A 14,397-nucleotide genomic window follows, 5' to 3' on the forward strand; every position below is an offset into this window, starting at 1 on the left:
CACGTGTAACCACACCAGCCCAGGACCTCCACATCCAGCATGTTCACCTCCAAGATCGTCTGAGACCAGCCACTCAGACAGCTGCTGAAACAATCGGTTTGCATAACCAAAGACTTTCTGCACAAACTGTCAGAAACCGTCTCAGGGAAGCTCATCTGCATGCTCGTCCTCCTCATCGGGGTCTCGACCTGACTCCAGTTCGTCGTCGTAACCGACTTGAGTGGGCAAATGCTCACATTCACTGGCGTTTGGCACGTTGGAGAGGTGTTCTCTTCACGGATGATGCGAAGGAGATGTGTTGCACTGCATGAGGCAAATGGTGGTCACACCAGATACTGACTGGTATCCCCCCCAATAAAACAAAACTGCACCTTTCAGAGTGGCCTTTTATTGTGGGCAGTCTAAGGCACACCTGTGCGCTAATCATGGTGTCTAATCAGCATCTTGATATGGCACACCTGTGAGGTGGGATGGATTATGTCAGCAAAGGAGAAGTGCTCACTATCACAGATTTCGACTGGTTTGTGAACAATATTTAGGGAAATGGTGATATTGTGTATGTGGAAAAAGTTTTAGATCTTTGAGTTCATCTCATACAAAATGGGAGCAAAACCAAAAGTGTTGCGTTTATATTTTTGTTGAGTATAACTACATTCCTTGAACTATAAAAACACAACAAATATATAACACTAACAACACTCCTAAACTAACATGTACTACACTAAAAAAACAAACAAACAAACAAACAAACCCCAAACTCCCATAATGCATTGTTACAACACATTATAATTGACAGTGTGTCTGCTTTAAAAGTCAGGGTGTACATGCAAACCTTTACCTTTTTTAAGTGAAAAGACCCTTATTTGTGGAGTTATATTTGTCTCATTAATGCCTGGAAATGTACAGAAGGTGATCTACAAATAATCCTTGATTTGCACACATGTTTTGTGATCCACAAACACAAATTTCCGATTTATAACGTGTGTTGGTTTTACAAATGTATGTGTGTATCCTAAATATGTAATTTTTCCATTTTATAAAAATCAAACAAAAAAAGAAAAGCATTTGCAAAACTGAAAATTCTGTTTGTGAAGTGTGACTTGATAAACTGTCCAGAATTAGTCACTTTATAAATGAAACCATGAGTGAAAGTGCTTTGCATTTGATTTTCACTACTATCGTGAATGGTAAGTGAGATGTCTCTGCAGCAGCTAATAGGGTGTTTAAAGACACAAGTGGTGGACTGAAATTACATAAAAGACTCTGTGGTGCTAAAAGTTATTAACACTGTGCTAAGTCAACACTGAAAGTCAGCTGTAACTTCTGCTATTTTTTTTAGGAATTTATTGGTTTAGCGTTATAAAAATTAGCTTTTCAGTTAGTGGCTTAGTGTTATCAAAACTAACATTTTGGTTAGCTGTGCCCACCAGTGGCCATGGGGATCCACAGGCTCTAGATTGGGTAGTGTTTATAAACTCTTTACTTCATCTTACTAACACACATTAGATAGTTGACCACCCCAAGTATCTTTTTCACTACCTCTGCTCTTTGTAACTACACTATTCCACTGGGCTCCCTCTCATTCACACACATTTACTCAGTCTTGCTCCTATTGACAATTTGGTGGATTGCTGTTTTTCATTCCCCTTTTGTCCAGAGTGTATCTCCACATCTCCAGGCTAGACTCAACCTGCTCTCTGCTCTCACTACAGATCAAAATGCCATCTGCAAACATCATAGTCCATGCAGACTCTTGTCTGATCTTGTCTCATACGCCAACCTGTCCATCACTATTGCAAACAAGAAAGGACTCAGATCTGATCATTGATGTAATCCCACCTCCACCTTGAATGCATCTGTCATTCCCACTGTGCATCTCACTGCTGTCACACTATCCTTGTACATATCCTGCACCACCCTCACATACTTCTCTGCCACTCCAGACTTCTTCATAAATATCACACCTCTTCTCTTGGGATATTTATAAGCTTTCTCTAAATCCACAAACACATTGTAACTCCTTCTGGCCTTCTCTATGCTCGTCTATCAGCACTCTCAGAGCAAACATTGCTTCCATAGCGCTGTATCTCTACATGAAACATTGCTGTTCACAGATCTTCACTTATTTACACCAGACTGAGACCCATATAAGGCCACGTGTTGGTAACTCTTACAAGTCTGGGTTGGTCATCAGTTTAATCTGTCATTCGCGTTTACACCCAGCATGCATTGCAACTGCTTTGTGCAAGTGACATATATGTTAATATCCACGATCCATGATGCAACCCAATGCAGAGTCATTTCAGAGTCTATTACGACCCATAGGATCAGTTTGGGAATGGGCTGGGACCTGTGAAAGTTAACGAAACTGATTAGGAGACCATGTATCTTTTAACCAGTTGCACAACTGCTGCAAGTGTTTTAAACAGTTCAGTACACTCGCGCACCTGTTGGAGACAAATGAAGAATGATGGCGACCACGAGGCTTTTCACTCTTTCCCATGTGTTTATGCTGATCAATGTTCTGCCTCTAGTTACTGAAGCTCTTCACATCACCCTTGTTCTTAAAAATTAGACCAGTACACTTCTCCACTCCTCTGGTATCCTCTCACTTTACAAAATTTTGTAAAACAATCTGGATCAAAACTCCACTGCAATCTCTTGCCTCCACTGGAATGGCATCTAGACTCACTATCTTTCCACTCTTCATCCTCTTCATAGCTTGCACTATGCTTGCACTAATCTCTTGCACTTCTTGATTTACTCTCTCCACATCATCCAGCCTTTTCTCGCTCTCATTTTCTTCAGTCATCAGCTACTCAAAATATTCCCTCCACCTTCTCAACACACTGTCATCACTTGTCAGGACATTTCCATCTGCATCCTTTACCACCCTAACCTGCTGTATATCCTTTCCAACTTCATCCCTTTGTCTGGCTAATCAGTGCAAGTCTTTTTTCTTCTTGCTTAGAGTTCACCTTCATGTGGAGCTTGCTATATGGCCTTTCCTTGCTTAGCCTTTCCCGCTTTTATTTTCACTTTATGCCACATCTCATTTTCTGCTGTTTACTTGTTTATCTCTGAGTATCTTCATTCCACCGCCAGGTCTCCTTGTCTTCCTTTGCCTGTCTTGATGTCAGGCCCAGTAACTTTCTAACTGTTTCCCTCACCACATCTGCAATAGTTTTCAAATTACTTCACCTCCATCTATGCCTGCATCAACTCCTCCCTCAGTTTCATACATCATTATTCCTTCTGCAGGTTCCATCATCTGGTCCTTTGTTCAGCTCTCACAATTGTCCTTCACCTCTAACTTCATCCTACAAGCCACAACCCGATGCTGTGGAGATACATTCTCCCCTGCCACTACCTTACAGTTTTCTAATAGGCTAATAGGATCTCCTACATAGAATGCAGTCCATTGTGCACCTTCCATGTACTATTAGACATCACCCTGTGCTTCTCCTTCTTCTTAAACTAAGTATTCAAGAAAGGCATTTCCATCCTTTTTACAAAATCTACCATCATATACTCTTCCACATTTCTCTCCTTGACACCATACATACTGGAAAGTATTTATAGCGCTTCACTTTTTCCACATTTTGTTATGTTAAAGCATTATTCCAAAATGGAGTTAATTAATTTTGTCCCTGAACATTCTGCTGACAACACCCTAGAATGACGACATGAAAAATGTTTTGAAATTTTTGCAAATTTCTTAAATATATATATAAAAAAAAAAAATTAAAATCACGTACATATTCACAAGTCCAGAAATGTTCAGTCAGATTCAGGTCAGGACTCTGGTTGGGCCAATCAAGGACATTCACAGAGTTGTCCTGAAGCCACTCCTTTGATATCTTGGCTGTGTGCTTAGTGTCATTGTCTGGCTGAAAGATGAACCATCACTCCAGTCTGAGGTCAGGAGCGCTCTGGAGCAGGTTTTCATCCAGGATGTCTCTGTACATTGCTGCATTCATCTTTCCCTCAATCCTGACTAGTCTCCCAGTTCTTGCTGCAGAAAACATCCCCACAGCATGATGCTGCCACCACCATGCTTCACTGTAGAGATGGCGCCTGGTTTCCTCCAAGCATGATGCATGGCATTCATGCCAAAGAGTTAAATCTTTGTCTCAGACTACAAAATTTTGTTTTTGATGGTCTGACTCTGAGTGTCCTTCACTTGCCTTTTGGCAAACTCCATGTGCCTGTTGTATGGCTGGGGGGCCTGGCTGCCTTTTTGTTTCTGTCTTTTGTTTTTTCCTTCCAGGTGGCTTGCATTTGGGACTGAGTGGCTGTGTTGCTGAGGTTATCAGGACCTCACCCTGATCACCTGCGGCTCATCAGGACTCACAGCTGAGGTGCATCTATATGGATTGGAACATGGTGGCATTTAAGACTGGAGTATACAGTGTGTATTTGCCAGAGACTCGACCTTGTGACCAGACGGGTGAGATCGTCGTCTCGGGAGCCATCTCATCATCAGTGGATGCAGAGAACGTCCAGGGTTTGATGCACAGTCTGTGAAGAGGAGGGGGTGAGGTCTCACGCTCGTCAGCACACTTCCTGAGGTACGTTAGATTTTGTGACTAACATTTATACAGTCAGTAAATGTGGTGTCCCTCACACCTTTTTATATTGAGCTGTATGTTAGTCATGTATCGGCTTCCACTGCAGTGGAGTTTTGTGAACTGGATGTTCCATGCCTGCAGGTTGGGAAGCTGATTAGTAATCAAGCCAGGAAGTGTTTGCTGTTTGTACACCTTTAAGTGTTCTCTCTGTGTGTAGAGTGTGGACTCACATAATGGTTCCTTCTTTCACAGACTCGGTTTGTTGCGGCCACCTGGGGGGTTGTCGGCGGGGTCCTTGGGTCCGAACAGCTTCTGGCACCGGACTGTTAGCGCTGCTGGGAGCGCACCACGCCAGACCGCACTTTCTTTTGTTATGTTTTGTATCACTGTTATGTATTAAATTCAGTTAGCCTTTGTACCGTGCTCTGCTTATTCATACTGGGGTCCTTCAAACGCTGGTCGGTTCTCCGAGCTGCGTCCGACACATAACAGTAGTCTCTGGCCTAACATCACGGACCCAACGGTAGCAGAGACGGTAACCGCGCCGGGAAGGCGGCAGCAGACGTCAGTAGTTATCCGGATCAGTTGCGGGTGCTCTCCGCCCGGATGGTGCGTGTTTGAGACCCTTACTGAATACTGATTTGTGCTCTCTTGCAGCCGTGTTCCTGTGTTGTGCCTTATCCGTGGTCGTGGTGGAGTGTGACTGGTGACGGCTTCGCGTCACGCTCCGACCGGATAAGAGGTTTAAACGGAGCTGCAGAGTGTGTCTGTGATGGGTGCCCTCGCACGGCGGAGCTCTGTGGCACGGGTCGCTGAGCTTCCTGTGTTACAGTTGTAGCCCCCGTTTCCTCCCCGGATAAAGATAACTACTGCGTCTGTTGTATCACTCCCGGCGTTATTTAGTTGAGCACATTTTGGTTGTGTGTTGCACACAGCTGCGCACGGAGATGCAGCTCGTTTGTTTTCTGTCACCAAAGGGGTTTTTTTTCATTTTAGCACTTTGGCTCCCTCTTTTGGTGACTTAGTCATATTACCGTTAAGCCTTAAGTTAGAACAGGTGTGTTCGATTTGTTTGAGCTTAACGGTATAACGTCACTTATTTGTTTTGTGTTAGTTCATTTTGTGTGGGTGTTTTTTGAGTTGGTTTTTGTGTGGGATTTTATTTTTGTTTTTCACTATTTAGTGTCTGGGGTCGTGACCCTGCAGTTCTGGCCAAAAAAAAAAAAAAAAAAAAAAAAAAAGGACCCGAGCAACCTTATGTCAGTCTGTTAGTCTTTCTTTTATTTTATTTTTTCAGTTTCACCTCCCAGGGTTTGATGGGACGGTCCCCTGGGGGGTCATGGGGGGGTATTTGGGTTGTTGTTTGTTCTTTCTTTTTTTTTTGTTTTGTCTTTTGTTGTGCCCTCTCTTCTCCTCTTACTCCAGCCGTGTGAGCCGTAGTGTCGGCGTTGCTGGAGTGGTGCAGTTAGGTTGTGCTGGGCGTTTCCCAGGTGACCTCTGCACCCGGGAGGGGAGGGGGGGGTTTGGGGTATTTTCTTTTTGTTCCCTCTCTTCTCCTCTGGCTCCAGCCGTGTGAGCCGTAGTGTCGGCGTTGCTGGAGTGGTTAACCCTAACCCTAACCCTAACCCTAACCCTAACACCCATGGATGTTCAGTTTAGATGGGCGGCCACCTCTAGGAAGAGTCCTGGTGAATCTGAACTTCTTCAGTTTATGGATGATGGAGGCCACTGTGCTCATTGGGACCTTCAAAGCAGCAGAAATGTTTCTGTACCCTTCTCCAGATTTGTGCCTCAAGACAATCCTGTTTCAGAGGTCTACAGGCAGTTCCTTCGACTTCATGCTTGGTTTGTGCTCTGACATGCACTGTCAACTGTCTTTCCAAATCATGTCCACCAATTGAATTTACCCCAGATGGTCTACAATTAAGTTTAGAAACAAGGATGATCAGTGAAAACAGAGGCACCTGAGCTCAATTTTGACTTTCATGGCAAAGGATGTGAACACTTATCTACATGTGAGTTCTTATTTTTATTTTTAATAAATTTGCAACATTTTCAAAAGAATACTTTTTCACATTGTCATTGTGGGGTGTTGTGTTTAGAATTTGAGGGGAAAAAAAAAAATTATTTCATCCCTTAGGACTAAAGCTGTAACATTAAAAAAAATGTGGTGCAAATACGAAGGTCACTTTCCAGATTAATTTGAATCACAAAATGTGGTTACGTAACTCATCATAATGTTGTCATACTCTTCATGAAGTACAAACTTTGGTGTGTATGTGTAACACACGGGCATGTGATGCGTCCGTGCAGTAGGTGTGAAGTAGAACGAGTGCTTGCAGGTTAGTGCATGCTGGGTAGTGCAGGTCAGTGCATGCTGCATGTCACTTCTGCTTGCTGCTTTCTGCTTTCAGCTACGGCCACCGGCTAGCCACCTCCCCAGGCGGGGAGGCGAAAAGAGGAAGCCAAGTGCGTAGTCTCCTCTGCCGGTACAGCAGCCCTCTCCATTGCCAAGACCCGTACACACCTCCTTGTGGCCACACACGGTAACTGGTACCTTGCGGGTCCAGGCAAAAGCTGTATGGATCTCAGATTAGCAGGGGGCCCCAGAGACGCGGCATGCAGGCCCGCTCTAGTGTGGATGCGCCCTGCTGCCAGTCAACCCTGTCCCAGCTATGGGTAAATAGCAAAGACCTCAAACGCGGACTAGGCGGAGAATGGCAACAGTAATGACGTACCACAATGGCTGGGAAGGCGGATGAAGGCTAGGGGAGTAAACCCTGAACACAAAACTGCAGCTGGGGACAGGCAATAGGCGGAACCCAGCAGACTGGATTACTGGCATTCCTCTGCAGCTCAAACCAGAGTGAAGGTCGTCATGAGTTCCTTGCAGTTCCACTGCAAGAAGAATGCTGGGAGTAAGGACTGCGCACCCCTACCCTCACCCTAATCTCTTCTCTTGCGCAAGCTCCTTGTTCCATCCATTCCCTTTCCTGTCTACCCCACCCCCCAAGCTCCCCCTCCAAAGCCCTGTGGCGATGTGGAATGGCGGCAGGCACAGACCAAGGACGTGGCTGGGAGTGCCTAGTCAAATCATGCACACAGGAGGCAGTGGAGTGACGGTCGTTGTGTTGCGGGATGGGGCAGCGCATCAACTCAGCAGCTTTCACTCAGCAGTCACCATCATCATCGCTTATGCACCAACCCTGGACACAGATATCACACTGAAAGAAGACTTCTACAGGAGCCTTGATGCAGTCATCCAGAAAATCCCTGCTACAGACAAACTCCTCCTTATGGTGACTTCAATGCTAGAGTGGGTACTGAACATCTAATCTGGAACAAGGTCATTGGACAGCATGGGGTAGGGAAAATGAACAGCAATGGGCATTGGCTGCTATCCCTCTGTGCAGAACACCAGCTGCTCATTAACAATACCAGCTTCCAGATGAAGAAACATCTCAAAACCACCTGGCAACACAGCAGATCTAAGCACTGGCATCTCCTGGACTACCATCATTGTCCGCCAAAGAGACAGACAGGACGTGACGATCACCAGAGCCATGCGCGGGGCAGAGTGCTGGACTGACCACCGCATGGTCAGATCCAAACTACACCTGAACAGTCCTCCTTGTCGCTCTAAGACGGCCCAAAGAAAAGACTGAACACTGCAGCTCTCTCCAACCCAGACATCATTGCCAACCTCTGACGTCACCTTGCCTGCAACCTTTCCCATATCCAGGAGGACATTGATGCCAATGACTGGCCAGTTCATCTGGAGCTATCCACTCTGCGCATCAAAAGCCCTAGGCACCAAGACCCAACAGCATCAAGACTGGTTTGACAACAATTCCTTTCATATCCACACTGTCTACAAGAAAAACAGCAGGCTCACAAAGCTCTACTTTCTAACCCACAATGCCCCAGCTTAAAATCTAACTTCGCTAAGGCTAGAGCCAAAGCACAACTGGCACTGAGGACCATGGAAGACACCTGGTGGCTGGAAAAGCAAAAGAGAATTCAACACCTTGCTGATTGCAATGACACTCACGGCTTCTACAATGCCATCAAAAGCCTTATATGGTCCAAGGAAGCAGATATTCACCCCTGTCCGAACTGCTGCTGGAGACAATCTTCTCAAAGACCGCCAAGAGATCCTTGACCGCTGGGCAAATCACTTTGAATCCTACTTAATCACACCAACCCTGCAGATCCCAACATCCTTGACAAGGCGCCAGTTATGCCTCAGATGCAACACTTAGACACCCCTCCTGACTTCAGTGAAACATCCAAGACCATCAGTAGCTTAAAAAGCAACAAAAGCTCAGGACCTGATGGTATCCCGGCAGAAGTGTTCAAACATGGAGGTTATCTCCTCACACGCCGTGTACACCTTCTAATCACCCAAATTTGTAAATCTGAGATAGTACCCCAGGACTGGAAGGATGCTAACATCATTGCCCTCTACAAGCAGAAAGGGGACAGAGCAGACTGTGGAAGCAGTCGCGGAATATCCCTCCTCTCCACAGCAGGCAAAGTACTCGCAAAAATCATGTTGTCTTGGCTGGTGGAGTACATCTCAGAATGTACTCTACCTGAAATGCAGTGTGGCTTCTGAAAGTCCAGATCCACAACTGATATGATATTTGTTCTGCGGCAACTACTTGAAAACGTAGAGAGCAGCACAGAGACCTTTACGTTGCATTTATCGACCTCAGCAAAGCATTTGACACCATAAATCGTGGCATGCTTTGGAAACAACTCCACAAACTCGGTGTGCCACCCAAGTTCCTCTCTATCTTAAAGCAACTACACGATGGAATGCAAGCCAGAGTTGTCATGGGAGGACTCCAGTCTGAGCCCTTCACTGTCAATGTCGAGGTGAAGCAAGGCTGTGTCCTGGCACTAGTACTTTTCAATCTCTTTCTCTCAGCAGTCACCCACTTGCTCCACCATGCCCTGCAGTACAAACATGGTGTGGACCTGGAATACCACCTCCACGGTAGCCTCTTTAACATCAGATGGCTCCAGGCTCACACAAAGACATCAACATAGCACATTCATGAACTCCAGTATGCAGACGATTGTGCTATCCTGGCACATAGCCCAGAGTCTATGCAGCACGCTCTGGACACCATCTCAGCTTTATACCAATCCTTTTGTCTTCAGGTTAACACCAAAAAAACTGAGGTCATGGCTCACTTTGCACTGCATCTCCCTCACCTGCTAGCTTTCATATCAATGGAAGTCCCCTCAGCATTGTTCCCCATTTCACTTATCTAGGCTCCACAGTTTCTGCTGACACTTGTCTTGACAATGAAATACATAATCGGATTAATAAAGCCTCATCTGTTTTTGGCCGCCTCCAGAAAAGAGTGTTTGGAAACAAAAATCTGAAGTTGCCTTCTACAATGCAGTCTGTGTCTCCACCTTGCTGTATGGGGCAGAAACATGGACCCCATACAGACGCCATATAAAAAGTCTGGAGATGTTTCACATCAGATGTCTACAAAAAATACTCAATCTGACCTGGGAAGACCGGATCCCCCACACTGACATCCTGAGTATGACTGGCACCATCAGCATGGAGGCAGCTTTGGCCAACAGACATCTACGCTGGGTTGGCCACACCATCCGCATGACTGGATACCGTCTCCCACGTCAAGTCCTCTACAGGCAACTACTAGAGTCAAAGCGGGCTCCTGGTGGCCAGAAGAGGCTCTACCAGGACTATACGAAAGAACTCCTGAGATGTTGCAACATCAACCCTGGTCACTTCGAGCACCTAGCTGCTAATAGACAAACCTGGAGAAAGACCTGCAAGAAAGCTACTGAGCAAATAAACAACATCTTTATTGAAAGGAGGACCACAAGATGTGCACAATGACACCAGCAGGCAGAAGAAAACTCCTCTCAAACATCAGGACATGCCTGCTCCATCTGTGGAAGAGTGTGCAGCTCCAAAATCGGCCTCCATAGCCACATGAGGTGGCATCAACGGCAACAACATTGACCCTTCCCCTCCCCCAACCCCCACCCCCTTTGGAATAAGAGTCATCAACGGACACGATGGACAGCTAAGAGACAAACTTTGGAAGCATAATGGTGACATTAAAAATTGCAAACTGTACTCTTTGCGGTTTGTGGTTATTCAGGTACAACACATACATAATATCTCTGAACGGTTGTAGTTTTGTGTCTTCCTGAACATGATGTGTGATTATGCCCATTGCTCCCAAAATGGTCCCAAAATAATATGTTGTGTGCTCTCAACAGTCACTGTCAGTGAGTGGGGTAAACCTCAGACACCAAGGAAAAAACAAACACACAACACTGGCTGGGACTTCTCTAAAGTACTGTAGAGAAGGGGAGGCCATGCTTTACTTGTGACCTGCCACACCATTAGCTTTGCCAACATACTATCCACTGTTTCCACCATGCTGTATGTAAGGGAGCCCTCAAAGTCAAAAATGCCAGGGAGTACTCATCCAATAATATTTTATTTATTCAATTAGTTTTTAGATGAAGTCAACATATGATGCCAATTTCAATTGTGTTCACCACCTGTGGGCTCAGATCAGGCATCATCATTGAATATAAGAGTAACAAGAACCCATTGTTCATTAAATTCCATCTCAGAGAGAGGACAAGAATCATTCAATTAAAAAAGGGGGAAGCCACAGAAGAAAACATCCAAAATAAGTTAAAATTGTACTGTAGCTGTAGCTGCACATATAGCTGGTTGTGACGGCTGGAGGAAAAGTTATACTGGGGTAGGCAGTTCACAAAAACTGAGTGACCACACAAAAAGGAGCCTAATGAGTTGCCAAGACACCCATGACAACTCTGAGGGACTTACAGGTTTCTGTTGCTGTAATTGGAGAAACTGTGCACAGTGCAACATTTGACTGTTGCGTCACACAGCCTCATGGTGGCCTAGAAAATGATTTTTTTTTTTTTTTATGTGAAATTTCAGTGACAGATCGCCAAAAGACACACATACAGTGTATCCAGAAAGTATTCATAGTGCTGCAATTTTGCACATTTTGTTATGTTACAGACTAAATTATTTTTTCCCTCAAGCATTAAAAAACTTATTTTTAAATTTTTGCTAATTTATTTAAAAAAAAAACAATGAAATCACGTGAAAATTCAGTAAGGTAGGTCTTCTATAATATAATCCAATTCTAAGGTAGAACTCTACTAGTGTATACTAAGGTACACCTAAATATCTAAAAAAGGAAGAGTAGAATAGAGTACAGTAGAGCCACTTAGGTGCCTGGTCTTGAGAACCAGGGATGGTAGGTTGGAAATGCACGCAAGTATTTCAAGCCTTTTGCTTAATATGAGGTCTGTTAGAAAAGTATCGGACCTTTTTATTTTTTGCAAAAACCATATGGATTTGAATCACATGTGATTGCATCAGCCAAGCTTGAACCTTCATGCACATGCATGAGTTTTTTCACGCCTGTCGGTTGCGTCATTCGCCTGTGAGCAGGCTTTGTGTGAGCACTGGTCCACCCCTCTCATCGGATTTTTATTGCGAATAAATGTCTGAACGATTTTGAGCTTTGCTGCATCAATTTTTTTCCAGAAACTGTGAGAGACCTCCAGGTGGACACCATTCGGAAAATTCTGTTGGCTTTCAGCGATGATTTTATGGGGATTACACAGATTAAGGAGTGCACCAGCCGGTTTAAAGACCACCCACAGCTGCTGAGAGCACGGTGCACTCCGAGCACCAATCGACAGGCTGACACCCCGCTGAAACAACCAGATCATTTCCAACGTGAAGGGTTTGTTGATCCGGGACATCGTCTGACTTCCACAAAAAAGGCAGAAGACGTGGACATCAGCACTTTTTCGGCACATTCTACTGTTACTTGAGTTTTTTTCATGGAAAGAGAAGCAGAAGGATGAGCCACCGTGCCGCTCATGGCGCATACAAAACCATCTCCGTGTTGGTCTCACAGGATGGCTTTCAGATGGATTTCAGACGGCTGTCGGTGGCTTTTCAATCGTGTGACTATCCAAGAAATTGTGCATGAGCTGGACATGCCCCAACATGTACTGTGAGGTTTCATCACGGTGTTGCTTTGCACCATGCGGCTCCGCCACGACGCGCGGAATTCCTCCGCTCCTCTTTCCATGTCAAAAACTCGTGTAACAGTGGAATGTGCCGTTCATTTCTAAACTGGACGCTGTGTTGATCTGGGACGTCGTCTGACTAGCACAGAAATTGTGGAAGACGTGGACATCAGCACTTTTTCGGCACATTGAGACAGACGTGCGGAGGAATTCGGCGCGTCGGGACGTTTCCGCATGGCGCAAGGCAACGCAGTGATGAAGCCTCACAGGACCTGTTGTGGCATGTCCAGCTCATGCATAATTTCTTGGATATTCACACGACTGAAAAGCAACTGACAGCTGAAATCCATCTGAAATCCATCTGAAAGCCGTCCTGTGAGACCAACACGGAGGTGGTTTTGTCCGCGCCATGAGCAGCACGGTGATGCATCCCTCCACTTCTCTTTCCATGAAAAAGACTCCTGTAACAGTGGAATGTGCCGAAAAAGTGCTGATGTCCACGTCTTCTGACTTTTTTGTGGAAGTCGGTTGATGTCCCGGCTCAACAAAGTCTTCACATTGGAAATGATCTGGTTGTTTCAGTGGGGTGTCAGCCTGTCAATCATCGCTTGGAGTGCGCCGCGCTATCAGCAGCTGTGGGCGGTCTTTAAACCGGCTGGAGCACTCCTTAATCTGTGTAATCCCCATAAAATCGTTGCTGAAAGCCGACAGAATTTTCCGAATGGTGTCCACCTGGAGGTCTCTCACAGTTTCTGGAAAAAATTGATGCAGCAAAGCTCCAAATCGTTCAGACATTTATTCACAATAAAAATCCGACGAGAAGGGTGGACCACTGCTCACACAAAGCCTGCTCACAGGCGAATGACGCAACCGACAGGCGTGAAAAAAACTCACACATGCGCACGAAGGTTCAAGCTTGGCTGATGCAATCACACATGATTCAAATCCATATGGTTTTTGCAAAAAATAAAAAGGTCCAATACTTTTCTAACAGACCTCGTATTTTCTTGATGCACATTTGGCAGGAATTGCAGCTTAAAGTCTTCTTTTAGAAAATGCCACAAGCTTGGTCCACCTATCTTTGGGCAGTTTTGCCCATTCCTCTTTGCAGCACCTCTCAACTCCATCAGGTTGGATGGGGAGTTTCGGTGCACAGCCATTTTCAGATCTCTCTACAGATGTTCAATCAGATTCAGGTCTGGGCTCTGGCTGGGCCACTCAAGGACATTCACAGAGTTATTATGAAGCTACTCCTTTGATATCTTGCCTGTGTGCTTAGAGTCACTGTCCTACTAAAAGATGATCTGTCGCCCGAGTCTGAGGTCAAGAGCGTTCTGGAGCAGGTTTTCATCCAGGATGTCTCTGTACATTGCTGCATTCATCTTTCTCTCAATCCTGACTGGTCTTCTAGTTCCTGCTGCTGAAAAACATCCCCACAGCATGATGCCACCACCATGCTTCACTGTAGGGATGGTGCCTGGTTTCCTCCAAACATGATGGATGGCATTCACGCCAAAGAGTTCAGTCTTTGTCTGATCAAATCAGAGAAGTTTGTTTCTCATGGTCTGAGAGTCCTTCAGGTGCTTTTGGCAAACTCCAGGTGGGCTGCCATGTGCCTTTTACTAAGGAGTGGTTCTGTCTGGCCACTCTACCATACAGGCCTGATTGGTGGATTGCTGCAAACCTTCTTGTCGAAGGTTCTCCTTTCCACAGAGGAATGGTGGAGCTCTGACAGAGT

The 14,397-nt window shown here is 45.4% G+C and overlaps 1 long non-coding RNA gene across 1 annotated transcript; it reads right to left on the reverse strand.

Moving 5' to 3' along the window:
- Positions 1 to 3,813: 3,813 nt before the first annotated feature.
- On the reverse strand, positions 3,814 to 14,098 carry LOC117502190. The gene is made up of 3 exons (XR_004558217.1): positions 13,945 to 14,098; positions 8,010 to 8,012; positions 3,814 to 3,860 (listed from the first exon to the last, which is right to left on the reverse strand). It is a non-coding gene; the product is annotated as an uncharacterized LOC117502190 (long non-coding RNA).
- Between the last annotated feature and the right edge of the window lie 299 nt (positions 14,099 to 14,397).

This window comes from Thalassophryne amazonica, chromosome 20, assembly GCF_902500255.1.
Source record: "Thalassophryne amazonica chromosome 20, fThaAma1.1, whole genome shotgun sequence".
Classification (NCBI taxonomy): Eukaryota; Metazoa; Chordata; class Actinopteri; order Batrachoidiformes; family Batrachoididae; genus Thalassophryne; species Thalassophryne amazonica.